Source organism: Cervus elaphus, chromosome 1 (genome assembly GCF_910594005.1).
Source record: "Cervus elaphus chromosome 1, mCerEla1.1, whole genome shotgun sequence".
NCBI classification, from domain to species: domain Eukaryota; kingdom Metazoa; phylum Chordata; class Mammalia; order Artiodactyla; family Cervidae; genus Cervus; species Cervus elaphus.
This window is the reverse complement of record NC_057815.1, coordinates 57630874-57643119: the sequence shown is the minus strand read 5'-3', so window position 1 is coordinate 57643119 and position 12246 is coordinate 57630874.

Here is a 12246-nt window from a genome sequence, read left to right as displayed (position 1 = left end):
TTCAAAATTAAAACAAAATTTTGGTGAATATTTACTATAAATGCCAAGGTTCAAAATTAATTTATAATAACTTTCTTTAAAAAAAAACATACAAATAATATACCCCAACAAATACAGAAACACTTAAAAGAGGTTAGATTTAAATGCACTTATCTCAGATAAACCTAAGTAAATTGTTTCAAGCACTCCAGTTTCTAGTCAGAGTAGATCTGACTAATTATACTGAAATTTGCCTGACTGATAAACTTTAGAGGTCCATTCTCCATGGCCTATCCTTACGACCATTGGAGTGACTTTCAAGGATATTAAAAAAAACACCATTTTTTGTCATTCTGATCCTGTGGTTTAAATAACCACTCTCTCTTTCAATCTCTCTCGTTCTCTCATTTCCCCACTACTCTCTACCCCATCATTCACTGACTCCCATCACCCTAGTTTCTTTTCTGCCATAACACTCATCACCAATTGAAATACCACATACTTATTAGAGTTTCATGCTTATTATTTAACTCCTCCTTCTGGGATATAAGCTCCAGGACCACAGGAACTTTGCTCTGTTGTTCACTGTATTCTCAGTGCTGGAATAGATACTAAATGATATAATAGACAATAAACCAATATTTGCTGAATAGATGTAATAATGAATACTAAAATTAGGAAAACCCATGGAATGGGTTTTCTGCCCTTGAGGAATGTAGTATCTAAAGGAAAAATAAATCAAATTCAAAACGAGAGCCCCAGAATGAATCCATGGCTTTTGTAGAAGTTTGAGGCTTCTTGTGGGATTGGAACTACCACTAGATTGGAGGAATGAGTCCAGACTGCCAGTACCTCCAAGATGAGTCCTTGCTTCTCCTGCACTCAGGTTCCCCTGTGTGGTTGGGAGCAGACAAATAACCCAAGACATCTCTTCTGGTTCTGACATGAGTGTTGCTCTGATTAGTTCTTGGAAAACTGCAGCCCTCAAAGCTTCCCCTCCATGCAGATGACACACAAGCTGAAGGAAGACTGGAATCATGGTGGGTGATCATGTAGGAGGCACACATGCCGTCTCAGTCCTGTGGGCGAGCCAGCCCCAGGCAGAGCTGACCATCCTCCTCCCAATCTTCCTGAGCCCCTCTCTGGGCAGAGCACCTCATTCTCCCCTGATTTCCCCTCCAGTCATCCAGACCAACTCTCCCCTGCCTCTAGCATCCTCCTCACTTTTGGACGCTTTGATCTTTAAAATCTGGAGTCCCTCTGGGCTCAGCAAGTTCATCCCTACTTTCACTGCTCCGGCTCACTGTCTCTTTTCCTCTCCTTTCAACATCCCTCCCATCGTTAAATGGTTTCCAAACTGGCTTCTCCAGGTTTTGTAACTTCTCCTCCAATCTACCCCTCATACCCCTGCCAAAACAATATCATCCTCCCTCCCCAAACCTTCAGAGTCTCCTTCTGTCAGTAAAATAAAATGCCTTTTCTCAGCCTGTCATTTAAGGGAAACCAGAGTCAGGACAAGTACTCTAGAAATTTAAAGAGGGAAACACTACTTTCGAATGGAAAAGGAGAGTGAACAGCCATAAACAGAGGATGTCATGGTAGAAGGGCCATAAAGTGGAAGGAGGAAGGCTGACTTGCTGAAATCAAACGTATTTATTCAATGACATATTAGTACTAGAATTGGCCTTTGGAGGGTGCTTTGAAAACTAGCAAAATTTCACTGTAGGACATGAGGAAGCCAAGACAGAAAAACAGGCAAGCTAAAGACATGTAATGTTGTCTTGAGCTCAGATCATAAGGGCAATAGCAGAGAATAAAAGGCAAGGTGATTTACTGAATTTAGCTATAGTGATAAATTAAAATCAAATGTTTGTATCAACTTTAATAATTATATTTTGGATACCAAAAAACTCCCCCAATTAGTAAACTCTACAGGAAAAATAAACTTTTTAAGTATCATTTCTAGTAGGCAAAATTATATATTAGACTCCAGGTGTGTAAAACCAAATGAGTTTTAAAAATAAGAAAATTTAGAGTATATTAAAAATATACAAACTCCTGGGGCTGATAAAGTTAGAAACAATTTTTAAATGTGCTGCCCTCATTTAAAAAAAAAAAACTAAACCTGAATGGTCCATCTTTTCCTTTTAATATAAACTAAAATGATGGCCTAATTCACTGACATGTTCCTCTGACTCTAGTGTTAACTTTCTGTAAATGACCTTGGGTAAATCACTTCCTCCTCTGGATTTCATCTTTCTCTATGACTAGCCTTATTTATGACCATCTGCCACTCCAGCTACAAACCTCTATAAACTGATGATTAGTGCAAGCAATCATCTAATTATTATTGCCCAAACTTATACGTGAATATGAAAGGTGGTGTAGTAGGCATTCTTACCTAAGCACTGATAGACATCTCCAAGTATCGTCGAGAAAAACTGTAAATAGTAAACCCACTGACAGGTACATAAATAGACTCTTCAATTCCTAACCTAATGATTGTCTCAATTTTCATCTCATTTAAACTTATATTTCACTTCTTTAGTTGAGAAATGCTCCCATAAACAAAACTCAGTGATTCAATGCACTGATTTTATATTATATGGCCAAAAAATTGTTTGCCCTAGGAGAATCTTTCTCTAAAGAACTTACTCCCACTTTATATAGACTTGCCCATAAAACTATCCCATATGGACCTAAGAAAATTCAATTGCACAAACTTGGAGCAACATTCTCAGTTTCTACGGGGAATAAACACCTCTTCACTCAAGAGGCTCAATTTCACCATGACCTCCCCAATTAAGAAATACTCTAGTAATGGGAAACACATTAAGTTGATTGAGGTTACTTTGTAGAAAGCCTGGATGTCCTTACCAATATGTTTGATACTTTCTAGTACAAATATGGTAATACTGAAATTTTAATGGAGAAAAAGTCATTCAGATGATTTTATAATTGGGGCTTTTTAACTTGAAATCAAAATAGCTGGAGTAGTTTTATGACTGAGCAAATAAGTAACTTCTCTGCCTCTATTACATTTCTGCTACAATAATGTTACTAATTTCACAAGGTATGTGTTAGAACCAGTGTTCAGTCTATGCTGAAATGAACACCCAAATTATCATGTTGTACACCTTAAATTTTCACACTGTTATATGTCAAATGTATTTCAACAACAACAACATAAAACCTCCCAGTAAAAAATAAATAAATAAAATTGTCATCATTACTGCTGCTATAAATTGAAAATTGTCATTACATTTATATTATGCTTATATTTTATACAATATTTATGTATATTATATGTACAATATATTAACAATTAATATACACTATACTATATTCAATATTTACTATATTTTATAAATATGCCTATTTATATCTTAAATATACTCTTTAATATATTATTTATATATATTTGTATAATAAATTTATTATTATATTTATATGTATATAGTAGTAGCAGTTCCAAGTCTTATCATCTCTCTAAAGTGTTATTATTATATGGTTTTAATTTTATAATTTTTATGAATTTATAATTATTATTTTATAATACTACATATTTTAAAAACTGATGCTCAGAAAAGATAAGTAACTTAACAAAAACATACATACATGTAGAAAGTGTCAGATCAAACATTTGGAACTAAGTCTTTTTAGCTTTCACTGAGTGTCCAGTAAATCACTCTGATTTTCACATCAGTGATATTTTATGTATATTCAACTAGCAACAGTGAGAACAAGTAATTTATATTTATCACTTCTAGGCCATCAGAAATGTTCTACTATCTTTGGTTGAGTTGACTGATTGGAAAAGACCCTGATGCTGGGAGGGATTGGGGGCAGGAGGAGAAGGGGATGACAGAGGATGAGATGGTTGGATGGCGTCACCGACTCGATGGACATGAGTTTGGGTAAACTCCGGGAGTTGGTGATGGACAGGGAGGCCTGGGGTGCTGCGATTCATGGGGCCGCAAAGAGTCGGACATGACTGAGTGACTGAACTGAACCAAATTGATCTTTGGTATGGTTTTGACATGCTTATGACACCAATATAAGTTTTTTTGTTACATTTGATTTTGTCACAGGTAAAATTCCTTCTGAGGCATCATTTCTACCTGGGGAAGACCTGATATATCTCTGTTTTATTGTCTCTGTCCACAGAGTGGTCTGGAAAAGACACACTAAAAGCAGGAAGCAGGAAGAGCTGGGCGACCTTTCTCCCCAAGAACCCACCACCTCAGATATCTGCCAGTCACTTCCCACACGGTAACCATGTCCCAAATGTCACTGGACAGTACAGGCTATTGTCAGGTGTAGCACACCAACCCAATCTCAAAGCTGTGTGGATTTACTTACATAAATTCAGTCTTTTCCTGGCAGTTCAGTTCAGTTCAGTTCACTCAGTCATGTCCAGCTCTTTGCAGCCCATGGACTGCAGCACGCCAGGCCTCCCTGTCCATCACCAACTAGCAGGGTTTACCAAACTCATGTTCATTGAGTCGGTGATGCCATCCAACCATCTCATCCTGTCGTCCCCTTCTCCTACCGCCTTCAATCTTTCCCAGCATCAGGGGCCTTTCCAATGAGTCAGTTCTTCGCATGAGGTGGCCAAAGTATTGGAATTTCAGCTTCAACATCAGTTCTTCCAATGAACACCTAGGACTGATCTCCTTTAGGATGGACTGGGTGGACCTCCTTGCAGTCCAAGGGATTCTCAAGGGTCTTCTCCAACACCACAGTACAAAAACATGAATTCTTCGGTGCTCAGCTTTCTTTCTAGCCCAACTCTCACATCCATACATGACTACTGGAAAAACCATAGCCTTGACTAGATGGACCTTTGTTGGCAAAGTAATGTCTCTGTATTTTTTAATATGCTATCTAGGTTGGTCATAACTTTCCTTCCAAGGAGTAAACATCTTTTAATTTCATGGCTGCAGTCACCATCTGCAGTGATTCTGGAGCCCTCAAAATAAAGTGTCTCACTGTTTCCACTGCTTCCCCATCTATTTCCCATGAAGTGATGGGACCAGATGCCATAATCTTAGTTTTCTGAATGTTAAGCTTTAAGCCAACTTTTTTACTCTCCTCTTTCACTTTCATCAAGAGGCTCTCTACTTCCTCTTCACTTTCTGCCATAAGGGTGGTGTCATCTGCATATCTGAGGTTATTGATATTTCTCCCAGCAATCTTGATTCCAGCTTGTGCTTCTTCCAGCCCAGCTTTTCTCATGATATATTCTGCATATAAGTTAAATAAGCAGGGTGACAATATGCAGCCTTGACGTACTCCTTTTCCTATTTGGAACCAGTCTGTTGTTCCATGTCCAGTTCTAACTGTTGCTTCCTGACCTGCATACAGATTTCTCAAGAGGCAGGTCAGGTGGTCTGGTATTCTCATCTCTTTCAGAATTTTCCACAGTTTATTGTGAGCCACACAGTCAAAGGCTTTGGCATTGTCAATACAGCAGAAATAGATGTTTTTCTGGAACTCTCTTGCTTTTTCGATGCTCCATCGGATGTTGGCAATTTGATCTCTGGTTCCTCTGCCTTTTCTAAAATCGGCTTGAACATCTGGAAGTTCACGGTTCACATATTGCTGAAGCCTGGCTTGGAGAATTTTGAGCATTACTTGACTAGTGTGTGAGATGAGTGCAATTGTGCAGTAGTTTGAGCATTCTTTGGCATTGCCTTTCTTTGAGATTGGAATGAAAACTGACCTTTTCCAGTCCTGTGGCCACTGCTGAGTTCTCCAAATTTGCTGGCATATTGAGTGCAGCACTTTCACAGCATCATCTTTCAGGATTTGAAATAGCTCAACTGGAATTCCATCACCTCCACTAGCTTTGTTCGTAGTGATGCTTCCTAAGGTCCACTTGACTTCAATTTCCAGGATGTCTGGCTCTAGGTGAGTGATCACACCATCATGATTATCTGAGTCATGAAGATCTTTTTTGTATAGTTCTTCTGTGTATTCTGATAGACACAGTGCCTGATGAACTATGGATGGAGGTTCGTGACATTGTACAGGAGACAGGGATCAAGACCATCCCCATGGAAAAGAAATGCAAAAAGGCAAAATGGTTGTCTGAGGAGGCCTTACAAATAGCTGTGAAAAGAAGAGAAGCAAAAAGCAAAGGAGAAAATGAAACATATTCCCATTTGAATGCAGAGTTTCAAAGAACAGCAAGGAGAGATAAGAAAGCCTTCCTCAGTGATCGATGCAAAGAAATAGAGGAAAACAACAGAATGGGAAAGACTAGAGATCGCTTCAAGAAAATTAGAGATACCAAGGGAACATTTCATGCAAAGATGGGTACAGTAAAGGACAGAAATGGTATGGACCTAACAGAAGCAGAAGATATTAAGAAGAGGTGGCAAGAATACGCAGAAGAACTATACAAAAAAGATCTTCATGACCCAGATAATCACGATGGTGTGATCACTCACCTAGAACCAGACATCCTGGAATGTGAAGTCAAGTGGACCTTAGGAAGCATCACTACGAACAAAGCTAGTGGAGGTGATGGAATTCCAGTTGAGCTATTTCAAATCCTGAAAGATGATGCTGTGAAAGTGCTGCACTCAATATGCCAGCAAATTTGGAGAACTCAGCAGTGGCCACAGGACTGGAAAAGGTCAGTTTTCATTCCAATCTCAAAGAAAGGCAATGCCAAAGAATGCTCAAACTACTGCACAATTGCACTCATCTCACACACTAGTCAAGTAATGCTCAAAATTCTCCAAGCCAGGCTTCAGCAATATGTGAACCGTGAACTTCCAGATGTTCAAGCCGATTTTAGAAAAGGCAGAGGAACCAGAGATCAAATTGCCAACATCCGATGGAGCATCGAAAAAGCAAGAGAGTTCCAGAAAAACATCTATTTCTGCTGTATTGACAATGCCAAAGCCTTTGACTGTGTGGCTCACAATAAACTGTGGAAAATTCTGAAAGAGATGAGAATACCAGACCACCTGACCTGCCTCTTGAGAAATCTGTATGCAGGTCAGGAAGCAACAGTTAGAACTGGACATGGAACAACAGACTGGTTCCAAATAGGAAAAGGAGTACGTCAAGGCTGCATATTGTCACCCTGCTTATTTAACTTATATGCAGAATATATCATGAGAAAAGCTGGGCTGGAAGAAGCACAAGCTGGAATCAAGATTGCTGGGAGAAATATCAATAACCTCAGATATGCAGATGACACCACCCTTATGGCAGAAAGTGAAGAGGAAGTAGAGAGCCTCTTGATGAAAGTGAAAGAGGAGAGTAAAAAAGTTGGCTTAAAGCTTAACATTCAGAAAACTAAGATTATGGCATCTGGTCCCATCACTTCATGGGAAATAGATGGGGAAGCAGTGGAAACAGTGAGACACTTTATTTTGAGGGCTCCAGAATCACTGCAGATGGTGACTGCAGCCATGAAATTAAAAGATGCTTACTCCTTGGAAGGAAAGTTATGACCAACCTAGATAGCATATTAAAAAATACAGAGACATTACTTTGCCAACAAAGGTCCATCTAGTCAAGGCTATGGTTTTTCCAGTAGTCATGTATGGATGTGAGAGTTGGACTGTGAAGAAAGCTGAGCACCGAAAAATTGATGCTTTTGAACTATGTTGTTGGCGAAGGCTCTTGAGAGTCCCTTGGACTGCAAGGAGATCCACCCAGTCCATCCTAAAGGAGATCAGTCCTAGGTGTTCTTTGGAAGAACTGATGTTGAAGTTGAAACTCCAATACTTTGGCCACCTCATGCGAAGAGTTGACTCATTGGAAAAGACCCTGATGCTGGGAGGGATTGGGGGCAGGAAGAGAAGGGGATGACAGAGGATGAGATGGCTGGATGGCATCACCAACTTGATGGACATGAGTTTGAGTAAACTCCGGGAATTGGTGATGTACAGGGAGGCCTGGCGTGCTGGGATTCATGGAGTCGCAAAGAGCTGGACATAACTGAGCGACTGAACTGAACTCCATGTATTCTTGCCACCTCTTCTTAGTATCTTCTGCTTCTGTTAGATCCATACCATTTCTGTCCTTTATTGTGCCCATCTTTGCATGAAATGGTCCCTTGGTATCTCTAATTTTCTTGAAGCGATCTCTAGTCTTTCCCATTTTATTGTTTTCCTCTATTTCTTTGCACTGATCTTTGCGGAAGGCTTTCTTATCTCTCTTTGCTATTCTTTGTAACTCTGCATTCAAATGGGTATATCTTTCCCTTTCTCCTATATTTTTCACTTCTCTTCTCTTCACAACTATTTGTAAGGAGGCATCTGAGGAGTCAGAGAGCCGTTATGCTTTTTTGCATTTCTTTTTCTTGGGGATGGTCTTGATCCCTGTCTCCTCTACAGTGTCACAGACCTCCGTCCATAGTTCATCAGGCATTCTGTCTATCAGATCTAGTCCCTTAAATCTATTTCTCACATCTACTGTATAATTGAAAGGGATTTGATCACACCTGAATGGTCTAGTGGTTTTCCCTACTTTCTTCAATTTAAGTCCGAATTTGGCAATAAGGAGCTCATGATCTGAGCCACAGTCAGCTCCCAGTCCATCTTTGGCTGCAAAGAATAAAATCAATCTGATTTTGGTGTTGAGCATCTGGTGATGTCCATGTGTAGAGTGTTCTCTCGTGTTGTTGGAAGAGGGTGTTTGCCATGACCAGTGTGTTCTCTTGGCAAAACTCTGTGAGCCTTTGCGCTGCTTCATTCTGTACTTCAAGGCCAAATTTGCCTATTACTCCAGGTGTTTCTTGACTTCCTACTTTTGCATTCCAGTCCCCTATAATGAAAAGGACATCTTTTTTGGTTATTAGTTTCCTGGCAACCCTTTCCCAAATACTCCCAAGAATACCCAGAAGCATTCACATTTTAACCTGCTATACATCCTCACAAGTTTGTGAGTTGTACAAGAGGTCTCTTTCCTTTTGAGTCCCAGGGAAGGCAAGAGGTGGGGGTGGATTTCAGTGGTAATTGGAGCTACAGCAGTTGATACCTTACTCCACCTGGCTCAACGTCTACCGCCTATTCTACCACAACCCTCCTCCAAATGGGGTGGCCAGATTGAGCAAATAAAAGCACAGGATGCCCAGTCTGAACCTGAGGTTCAGATAGACAACAAGTAATTTTTCAATATAAGTATGTCCCATGTAAAAAAGATATTCATTGTCCATCTGAAATTCAAATTTAACTAGACATCTTATATTTTGTCTGATTCACCTTCCACCTGCCACTCTCAAACCCCACTCTTTCAGAAAGGAACCAAGAGCTGTTTCCTATGTACAGAGTTCTTTCCTTTTGACTATAGCTTTTTCTTTCTCATGGCTCACACCTCCTAGCCCACAAAGGGAAGCTAAGTAAGGACCAGATGAGAAGAGCAGCCAAGAGACTAGAGAGTGACCCAGAGCTTCCTATTAAGAGACCCACTTCCTTTTAAGAGCACACCAAAATCAGATTTCTCTGGTGGCTCAGTGGTAAAGAATGCACTTGCCAATGCAGGGGACATGGGTTCGATCCCTGGTCTGAGAGAATCCCACATACCGTGGAACAACTAAGCCAGTGCACCACAACTGCTGAGCCTGTGTTCTAGATCCCGGGAGCCACAACTACAAAAGCTCAAGCACTCTGGAGCCTATGCTCAGCAACAAGAGCAACCACCACAATGAGCAGCCCCCGCACCACGGCTAGAGAGTAGCCCCTGCTTGCCACACCCAGAGAAAAGCCCACACAGCAACAAAGACCCAGCGTAGCCAAAAATAAATGAACAAATAAAATTGTTTTTTAAATACTCATTAAAAAAGAGAGAGAGCACACCAAAATCACAACTATCTGCAGAATAACCATCAGTGAAAAAGATTGGAACCTACCAGAAAAGACCTTCCACAGCTAACGACATAAAGAAGAAATGAGACCAAGACCCATGGTGGGAGGGACCACCCCCAGCTGGGAAACCCACAAACTGGAGAATAATTGTATCACAGAGGTCTTCCCACAGGAGCAAGAGTTCTAAGCCCTGACATCAGGTTCCCCAATCTAGAAGGTCTGGCATTGGGAAGACGACCCCTCAGGGTATTTGGCTCTGAAGGCCAGGAGGGCTAAATTGCAGGAGCCCCTCAGGACCAGGGGAAATAGAGACTCCACTCCACAAATTCCACACACTCTGGGACTCAGGGCAAGAGCAGTAATTGATAAGAGCCTGGGCCAGACCTACTTGTAGGTCTTGGAGAGTCTCCTGGAGAGGCACCTGCAGCTCGCCGTGGGGACACAGACACCAGCAGCAGCCATATCTAGGAGCTCGTTCTACCCTGAAGGAGGAGCTGACAGGCCGACGCCATTGTGTGGGCTCCTTCCTCCAGCATTTAGAGCCAAGACCTGGCCCCACCTAATAGTCTGGAGGCACCAGTGTTGGGATGCCTCAGGCCAGACAACTAACTGGGCAGGGATACAGCCCCAGCCTTCTGCAGACAAGCGCCTAAAGACCTTCTAAGCCCACTGTTACCCTGCCCACCAGAGGGCCAAGACGTTACTCCACCCACCAGTAGACAGGCACAGGCCCCTCCCACCAGGAAGCTTGCACAGACCTCTAGACCAGCCTCAACCCCCAGTGGGCAGACACCAGAATGTAGGCCAGACCCTCCCCACTGGCAGGGCAATGCAAACTTCAGGACACTTCAGATCTCATCAAACAAATCAATCCTAAAGGAAATCAACCCTGAATATTCATTGGAAGGACTGATGCTGAAGCTCCAATACTTTGGCCACCTGAGGCAAAGAGCTAACTCATTGGAAAAGACCCTGATCCTGGGGGAAATAGAAGGCAAAAGGAAAAGGGGGTGGCAGAGGATGAGATGTTTAGATAGCATCATTGACTCGGTGGATGTGAATCTGAGGAAACTCCGGGAGATAGTGGAGGACAGAGGAGCCTGGCATGCTGCAGTCCATGGGGTTTCAAAGAGTTGGACACAACTTAGCAACTGAACAACAGCTGTGTTCAGTTGACCCCAACACAACTGTGTCAGGAATCACTTCCCCATCTCCTATAATCGGTCTGAAATGGGCCCTGAGATTCCTATGCCCTGCCGCCAGACTCCAGGAACCAGCTCTGCCTGCTGGTAGTCTGGCACTAACCCCAGGCCCTGGTTTCACCTGCCAGTGGGTGGGCAGCAGCCCCAGAGTCTTCAAGACCCTGACTCTGCCCACCAGTGAGCCAGCAGTAGCCTGGGGGCCTCCTAGGTTTCCACAACCTGACACCTCATTATCAGGCCCTGCTTAACAGCAGCCAGCAGCATTCCCACGAGGCAGAGTCTGACAACCAACCAGACTAGAGGCCAAGCAAGCCTTTATCTGTGTACAGTATGTATACACTTGATAGGTATGCAGTATGATATATTGTCTGCTCAGAATCCTTTCCTTAGGGGATCCACTTTTTATTCCCTGTTTCAGGAGGTGCTGGTCGTTCCTTACTCAGCCCATCGAATGTGACCTAGGCCATGAGAGTCGCTCAAGTCAGAGTTCATTGTCCAGACCAAAGAGATTGTTCAAGGCTTGACACCTGCTCAGGGTCAGGTCAGAATCCTTCTCCAACTTCCCTGCAGGAGCTATTCATAAAGACTATTCCCTCCCTGTGGAATTATTGGCTGTAAGAATGGTTTAGGTTGATGCCCCTTGTGGCCATCTTCTCTGACAGATAAGAGCAAAAGGCAACTATATAAAGAGCAACAGAGGGGAAAGAGAGTGGAAGCCCAGATAACATTGTTAGAAAGAGCCAGACAGACCTAACTAGAAACCAGCTTTAAAAAAGAAAAGAAAGAAAATAGTGGGTCTTTTAATTTTTGCTCAATCTAGTTTGATTTGAATGTGAATTCTATGCAAAATAGCATATCTAAACTTCAGTTGGATATTATATTCATTTTTTTAAAAACAGGTATCCTTGTTCCCATGAAAAACCAGCAACATGACTGGGCGCCTGTTTTGTTGTTCCCCAAATCTCTACGACTCTCAGGAGTTGGTCTGCTGAGACCATTCAAACTCTCTAGGGGCCAACACAGACTAGCTAAGTGGGTTCCACTAGCCTCTTCAGTAATCCAGTACAAACTGCTCTTTAATTAAGTACATGTGCACACGTTCAGGCTTCCCAGGTGGTGCTAGTGATAAAGAACCCACCTGCCAATGCCAGAGACATAAGAGATGCGGGATCAGTCCCACATCTGAGTCAGGAAGATCCCCTGGAGGAGGGCATGGCAACCCACTCCAGTACTCT